General features: G+C 36.1%; 1 long non-coding RNA gene across 1 annotated transcript; it reads left to right on the plus strand.

The window, feature by feature from the left end:
- The first annotated feature begins 882 nt into the window (after positions 1 to 882).
- On the plus strand, positions 883 to 4,245 carry LOC130048095 (uncharacterized). Its single transcript, XR_008796924.1, has 3 exons — positions 883 to 1,721; positions 2,580 to 2,688; positions 2,841 to 4,245. It is a non-coding gene; the product is annotated as an uncharacterized LOC130048095 (long non-coding RNA).
- The last annotated feature ends 4,538 nt before the right edge of the window (positions 4,246 to 8,783 follow it).

The following is an 8,783-nucleotide window of genomic DNA, read 5'->3' on the forward strand; positions in this document are numbered from 1 at the left end:
CCTATAACCATTCATTTACTTGTGCATGCGCAATCTGATTTGTCTCCCACAGCCACGGTAACGTGCTATACTGTAGATTCCAGTCCATGCATAAAGATCGCGTCATCAAGCCCAAAGGAAACGTACCCTTACCAAAATGTAAAGTTTGCTGCAAATTTGCCGCAAGTTTGCTGCAAGTTTGCGGCAAACAAATCAGTGTGCCAGAGCTGTTTGCCAGAAGTGTGCAGCTAATGCCGCTAGCGGCATACAGTGTGCCACTAGCAGCACACAGTGTGCCACTAGTGGCACAGTGTGCCAGAAGTGCACCAAAACTTTTCCTAAATGAAACAGTGTGCCAGAAGTGCACCACAACTTTTTCTTTGGTATTCAGAATCAAAACTGTGTGCCAGAAGTGCACCACAACTTTTTCTTTGGTATTCAGAATCAAAACTGTGTGCCAGAAGTGCACCACAACTTTTTCTTTGGTATTCAGAATCAAAACTGTGTGCCAGAAGTGCACCACAACTTTTTCTTTGGTATTCAGAATCGTGTGCCAGAAGTTCACAAGTTTTTTCTTAAAATTTTAGAACTGAAACAGCAAGGGCACCAAAGTTCACGACTTTTCTTGAATATTTAGAATAGAAGAGCCATTTCAATATATCCATCACAACATTTTCTATAATAGAACATATATGCAACATTTCTTGCGTACCCCTTCCATCTTCTTGTCTTAATGGGAATTAGCGGTCATTTTGTCACCAAATATTGAATTCAATGAAAGTTGCCCTATAATAGTTATTATATATTAAAGTAATAATTACACTTGTATTTAATTATTTCAAACACCTTTTAACCTTTTGAAAATGAATATGTGATTGTGGTGATTGAATATTATTGTCTTGCAAGACAGTATAATTATTCTCTAGTTACCTTTGCATGCTGTCAGCAAAATGTAAATGCTGTTTTTGTTTTTATTTGAGAAATGATTTGATTTGGGTGCAGTGAATACATCTTTCGTATATATTTCTTTACATTAAAAGCGATTATCTAACGTAGTTTTATTAGGGTTAATTCTCTTGTTTTTGTACATAATAAAAAATAAATGTTCTTATTAGTCATCAATATGTATTTCAATATCATCGAGAGATTTTTAGAAGAAAAAAAGAAAATGGTTGTCATCACTTTCACAGCTAATGCCCCTTTAAAATAAGATGTAAGTGCACAGGTATCTGAATTTTAATCTAATTAGAAAAAAAAAGTGAAGAAAAAATATCTATATCTAAATAAATGGAGAGAGAGAGAGAGAGAGAGAGAGAGAGAGAGAGAGAGAGAGAGAGAGATTTCTTTTCTTTTCTTTATTTACATGTATATCTGAACATTGATTACAATTCAGATACTGGGTTTGTGAGTTGAAATTAATCAAATGAGAGTGGTAAAAATTCACCTTTATATCGTATAATTTATCCAGGTACGTTATTCTGGTTTGTGGAATGCTAATTGATACTAAGTTAGAATAATCTAAGCTGTATACCAAAGTAGCTCTTCATGGGGCTTTACGGCTCTATGCATCGCAAATAGAGATCGGGTTCAATGCGTCGGGTGTGGGATTCACTCAATATTATATGCTGAGCGGGAAAGTTGATATCAACAGACGCCATGATGTTATACCGGTAAACATCTTGAACATGAATCGAGAACAGGAGTTGATGCAGATATTCTGAGGAGAATCTTCCAATCATTGAGTAAGTGATTTACTGTGTATCTTTTAGTTATAAACTCTCTAATATATTGTTCAAAACGAAACTGACCATCGCTCATTGTATGTTGTTGCGTCAAATCTTAAGTCAGTGTTTACGTTTATAAATTTACATTCTTCATTCAATTCTTTGAAATTATGTGGAATTTTTTTTTTTTTTTAAATTTCCTTTGTATGAGAATAGATTAGACTCCTTCTAGTTGCATTATCGTAGCCATCGCGGATTTTTTTTTCTTTTACATTTGGACAGGACCATATAGGCACTTAAAAAAAAATGGAGAGAGAGGGGAAAAGGCCGAAAAACAAACAAATAATTAGGCCTATTTCCGTAATAATTATGTTATTTTTTGTTTACTTTCTACTCGGGTTATATTTGCAAAACTGAATAGTTTATTCAGTAAATGGTGTTTTTTAATGAATGGTTGATTATTTTTTTTATTCAAATGCTTATGATTTGAACCCAGATGTCCAGTTAGAAAAGTTAAACTGCATTATGATCAAGGATGTGACCTCCAGAATCTCAATTTTGTCACTCCATCAATGCATATTCGTTATTAAAATGGATTGAAGATCTTGTCTTGGCAATAAAGTTAATTTGTACGTAAAGTCTGGTCAGCATGATATTAACAGTTGTACATCAAATATTGCATTTATTAGCCCAATGGGCTATAACGCAACATTGATTATTTCTCGGCTTTGAAAATCGGTGGCCCCAGGTGTCGGGCGACGGTAATTACATGTACACACCCCTGAATGATTCCTCCTATGTTAGACGCCTTGCAAACTTGTATATATGACGGCCAATGGTATCTCGTAATTATTTACAATTTTATATCTTTTTCAGAATATATTTCATGATAGTCGTGAAGATACAGAAGTTGTGATGGTGTGTTGATAGGCTGTCTTCAACTTGCCATATCTGAGAGTTCCAACATGCAGGCCTGGATTAATGTGTATAAATCACTAATGAAGTTACATAGTGTTATTTAGTTTTTAAAAAAGAATGACATTTCAATTTATACACACTTGCCAAGTGAATCTGATGAGACTGCTACATGTATTTGTGAGTAAAGGCACTCTGTCTTAACCGAAAAACTATTTACAGTTTATCACAACAAATGGATGGGACAGTAGAGTTGTTGCGGACAATATGTGACCAAGTACTGAACAAGTGGAAGATTAGAAGAAGGTCCAGAATTCAGTCATGTTTTTGATTCTAAGGCGCAGACAGCATGGAGATAGTCCTATTATTCTCCCATTCATCTATGATGGAGAAACTTGTGTAAATGTTTACAGTGTTCTCCCTAATAAGTGCCCACAATTCTGTATTAATTTATCAGAATATAAAGTCCTTCACAGTACTGACTTTAAAATTCATGTAGATTGTCTCCAGATTTTTCTGAGGAAAAGTGCATAGTTTACATGTGTGAATTTTGAATATATTTCATTCTTGTCTGCAAATGTTGCTAAAAACTGTTATTGATGCACAATGCACATAGTCATGTTATGCAAATGATGGACCTCCTTTTTAATTACATGTCCTTAAGATCATGTCAACTCCTTTGTCTTAATTGTATATACAATTCTAGCATGTATAGCATCATTTGTATAGCACTTGCTAGTTTAATAAGGATTTTATTTTTTAAAAACTTTCATTTGACATGATTGATCTAAAACGGCCAAAATTCACAAATCTATTTAAATCACAACCTGACCTTAGGCCAGAAAAGTGCCACAGTGGGTTGATATTTTTCTCTTGGATCTTGAAAGAAATTCTTTATGAAGCAGTTTCCAAATAAAATGTACTCTCATGGCCAGGGTGGGACTTCACCGAGAACTTTTTAACATTGCACAATGCAATATTTGTGGATTAGAAGCTGTTGCAGTTTCTTTAAGTTTTCTCTCACATCTTGTTATAATTATATTTTATATTTTTGGTCGGGTTACACAATGTGCAAACAGTTTATAAAATGCTGAATGACTGGTGGGCAAGCGACAATAGCGTCCCTGTAATAGTACCTACTTTGTGTAATCAACTCCTTTCACACCTCTCACTTGATGTTCCTCAAACTTTGTACAGTTGTTAGGGATACATTGAAGATGTGCGTGTACCTTTTTGAAAGTGATCAGACATTTTTTGAAAAATTTACATGTAGTTAAACTTCGTCATTTTTTAAGCATTTCTTTAATCGACAGTATCTATTTTGTGTAATCAACTCCTCGTATACCTCTAATTTGACATTCCTCAGACTGTGTACAGTTGTTATGAATACATTGAAGATGTGCATATGTGTTTTTGAAAGTGATCAGACATTTTTAAAAAAAAATGTACATGTAGTTGAACTTAAGTCATTTTAAAGCATTTCTTGAATAGATGGTAACTATTTTGTGTAATCAAATCCTCATGCACCTCTAACTTGACATTCCTTAAACTTTGTACAGTTGTTATGAACACATTGAAGATGTGCATGCGTCTTTTTGAAAATGACTAGACTTCTTTTTTTTTAGATTACGTGTAGTTGAACTTGTTATTTTTTATACATTTCTTGAATAGATGGTACCTATTTTGTGTGATCAACTCGTGCACATCTAAATTGATATTCCTCAAACTTTGTACAGTAGTTATGGACACATTGAAGATGTGCATGTGTCTTTTTGAAAGTGATCAGACTTTTTTTAAAAAATTACATTTAGTTGAACTTTGTCATTTTTTTAAAGCATTTCCTGAATAGTTGGTACCTATTTTTTGTAATCAACTCCTCTTACAGCATTTATTTGACATCCTTCAGACCTTGAACAGCTGTTATGGAAGCATTGTAAATGTGCATGTGTCTTTTCGGAAGTGATCAGGCATTCTTTGAAAAATTTACATGTGCATGGTGAAGTTGAACTTAGTCATTTTTTAAGCATGGTACTTTATGTAACCAACTCAGCTTTTACTTAACATTTTCCAAACCCTGTACATTATAGATGTTATAAAAACATTGAAGATACACATGTAACATTTTAAAAATGCTTCTCTTTTTTTTCCCTTTTTTTGTTGAAAAATTCTACCTTTAATTTGTCATTTTTCCAGTATGTTTCTACTGTTGTTCCTATGATAAATAACATATTTTACAAGAACCTGGTCATTTCTGTTTTTGAATCTCTTTTTTTGAATATGTTAATTACTTGATATGTCATTGTTCTTGAAATTATATTAATTGAATTATTATTGTGTTTTTGTTTTGTAATATGACAGTTTATATAGGATCCCTTAATTTCGAGCAGACAGTGCCAGAAGTGTGCCGCAAGTTTGCCGCAAACTGTGTGCCAGAGGAAAAATTTGCATACGAAAAGTATACTTGCGGCAAATATGCCGCACACTGTGTGCCAGAAGTGTGCAGCAAGTGTGTGCCGCAAGTTTGCTGCAAACTGTGTGCCAGAGGAAAAATTTGCATACGAAAAGTATACTTGCGGCAAATATGCCGCACACTGTGCCAGAAGTGTGCAGCAAGTGTGTGCCGCAACTGTGCCACCAACTGTGTGCCAGAGGAAAAATTTGCATACGAAAAATATACTTGCGGCAAATGTGCCGCAACTAGTTGCGGCAAACTTGCCGCAAATGCGCTGCAAATTTGCAGCAACTGTGTGCCAGAGGGCTTATATTTTGGTAAGGGTACAGTTGTGCATACGCAGGCTGACTTTTCCCCATAAGATCCTGTTTAATCACGGTTATATATTTTCTTCAGGGTTCATACAATAAACAGTTGGGCAAACATAGACCCCTGGAGAGGTTGGATCAGGTGTCTACGAGGAGTAAGCATCCCCCGTTGACCGGTCACACCCGCCGTTAGCCATATATCTTGATCAGGTAAACGGAATAATCCGTAATCAAATCAGTAAAGAATGGCCTAACAATCGGTATGAAGCAAGTCAGACAGCACTCGACCCATTGATAGGCTGTATTTGTAAATTAGATCGTTATAACGACCATAGAATTTGCGAACGCTGACTTTAAAGTAGACAGTTGACCCTCTTGTAACATGAACTTGTTTGTCAGTAGTGTGCTTGACCAATCTGATGGGACTTGACTAGGCAGTGGCTGCGTGAAATTCTGGGAATTTGGTTTTAAGGTCATTCACTTTACTGATCATGAAATTTGATTGCTGTTGTTTTGTTTGTTTTACGTCCAGTCGAAACATTTTTCCTCATATTGAGACGTCACCAGCTGTAGGTGAAGTACCATATATACTAGCGGAAAAAAGAAACTGTGCATTATCTAATATATGAAAAAAAATAATAAAGAATAACAATGAACAAATTTCATTCTTTGTAATACTGTTAACAAATGTATTCGATAAAACATTTCATAATCCATTAATGTTAACATCGAATAACGTCAATTTCAGCACACTCGAAAGATACTGGTATTCGAACTTGAATTAACAAAGTTAATAACGCGTGTGACCACCATTTGCATTCACGCATGCTTGACAACAGCGCCTCATTGATGCCACTAAAGTGTTTAGAAATGCTTGAGGGATGTTGTTCCAGATGTTGGTTAAAGCCTGATCTAAATCAGCTAATGTCACTGGCTGATTTGGTAAACGGCGTAGACGTCGTTCCATTGCATCCCAGACGTGCTTGATCGACGATAAATCGGGGGAAACAGCTGGCCAAGGCAAGACATCGACATTCTGTTGATTAAAAAAAACTCTGACTACACGTGCAACATGTGGCCTTGCGTTGTCTTGCTGCAGAGTGATCCGATTTTGCTGTCTCTGTATGAAGGGTATCACATGGCGCTGAATAATTTTGTCTCGATAGCGTACGCCGGTGAGATTTCCATTAACAATTTGTAGAGGGGTCCTTCCACGTGATGTTATTCCACTCCACACCATAACGCTACCTCTACCGAATTTTCGAACGTTGCACAACACAAGCGTCCTGGCACCGCTTCCCAACGCGACGATATACTTTACAACGGCCGTCACTGTTATTCAAATGAATTCTGGATTCATCAGTGAACATATTATTGACCCAGTCCTGTATTCTGAATCACAGATGTCATCTGCACCACACAAGTCTAGTGATACGATGACGTTGAAGCAGTTTGGGAGCACCGCTGGACGTCTTGGTCTGATGTTGTGCTAGCGCAGACGATTACGCACAGTTCTTGGACTGATTGGTCGAAGTCCAGGAATGCTACGAGCAGTCAAACTTGCTGTCTGGAAACGATTTCTCAGGTGCACAAGTCTAATGTGGTTGTCCTGTCGACGCGACGTCACACGAGTACCCCCAGAACGTGGTCGATCGCGAGTGTTACCAGATTGTTGGAAACGTCTCCATAATGACTGGATGGTGTTCCGATGAACTCCAAAGTGTCTTGCTACGATATTTTGCGCCATACCAGCTTGAAGCATCCCAGCAGAACGATTACGTTGATTTTCGCTGAGTCGGGCATGGCAGAAGGATAAATTTTGTCAAAACTAAAGCGCTTTCCTTAACGAATAGTGTCCAAACAAACCTTTTACACTTCTTACTCCAAACAGTATTGACCAGTAAAACTCGTGCGTACGGACACTTAAATATATAGAAAAATTATAATAAATTTTATAATGAGTTTCTTTTTTCCGCTAGTATAGTTGGAAAAGAGTAAAAAATATGTAAAATCAATTTATATAGTAGATTTTGTTTTATGAAATATCAATTTATATAGTCAACTTCCCATATTTATTTAGCAATATTCCTTTATCACCTGCATAATAATGCCGATGTCAGCGGGACGACAGAGCGCATGTGATGGCAGTCATGATCACAGGGCGACCAGAAAAGCGACAAAATTTGAGTATTTCGCTTGGTTTTAATCAAATCATATTTATTGCATAAAAATGTACCATTCATGGAAACTAATGTGCCAATTGTGGGAATAAAATATGGACTATGATAAATTGGACTAGGTGTAATGCTTTCTAGCTCTCAGAAATTCTTTTACCGTGAATTGGTAAATTATTGAATATCAAATATAAAACTGATTCTATAGCAATATTTGCCGTATTTACCCGAGGTAATTTGAAGATCCATAAAATGGAGTGATTTTTTATCAATACGTGATATCATCTATAACTATGAGAGTAAAGTTGTGTATAATATTAAAACTGCAGTCACTTACAGGTCAGGAATAAGAAAAATTCGCTTTAGGGTTACAGCGAACTTTGCTAGCTTCCATACAGGAATATATCATAACCATCCACCACCGGTCCGTTTTGTCTGATTGTCTGCATTTAATGAACATGAACTCTGGTCCTATTAGATCATTATTTTGCATGAAGCTGTATACTGGTTCTTGTTTCGTGGTACTGTGCAGTCCTGTAACAGAAGTCTGAAGTAGGCCACCTTTAATCACAGTCATGAAACCTGAAACCATGAAACCTGAAATCATGAAAAAAAAAAAAGTCATGGAACCTTGGACTAACCATAGTACAGTCAGCGAGGTGTGAAATTACCATAATAAATACCGTCATTGACTGTAAATTCTTACTCTGATTGTGAGTTTTCAGACCTGAATATTCCCATTTTCACATTACCCATAATTCAATTTATTACGTCATTTTACAGGAAGTAGTGTATTTTCGTTTTAAACGCGTTTAACGTACGCAGACAATTGTAATACTTCCCGAGTGTTTTATAGTAGTCTCCTCTGTTTAAAATGTCGGGTCAACAAACGGTCAGCTGACAACTCCATGCAAAGTAGATGACCACATGCAAGAACAAACATTCGATTCTATAAATTATATCGGTAATTGATTGCGATTGAGTGTATGGTTACACACCTAAGACAAAGTAACACATATATAGTTGATCTCATTTTGAATATCGAGAGGCGATGCTCTTAAATCCTCAACGAAACACAAAAACTGTCTGGTGATTTTAGCAGAATTTCCTCATAAATCTATTTACAGTAATTTGTGGCAGTTAAATCTTCCTGACTTCTGGACAAATTGCCGGAGAATGAGCTAGATTTACTTTGTCCAAGCCGATAAATCTCAAGATGGCGGGCCAATAA

This window comes from Ostrea edulis, chromosome 7 (assembly GCF_947568905.1).
Source record: "Ostrea edulis chromosome 7, xbOstEdul1.1, whole genome shotgun sequence".
In the NCBI taxonomy this organism is placed as follows: Eukaryota; Metazoa; Mollusca; class Bivalvia; order Ostreida; family Ostreidae; genus Ostrea; species Ostrea edulis.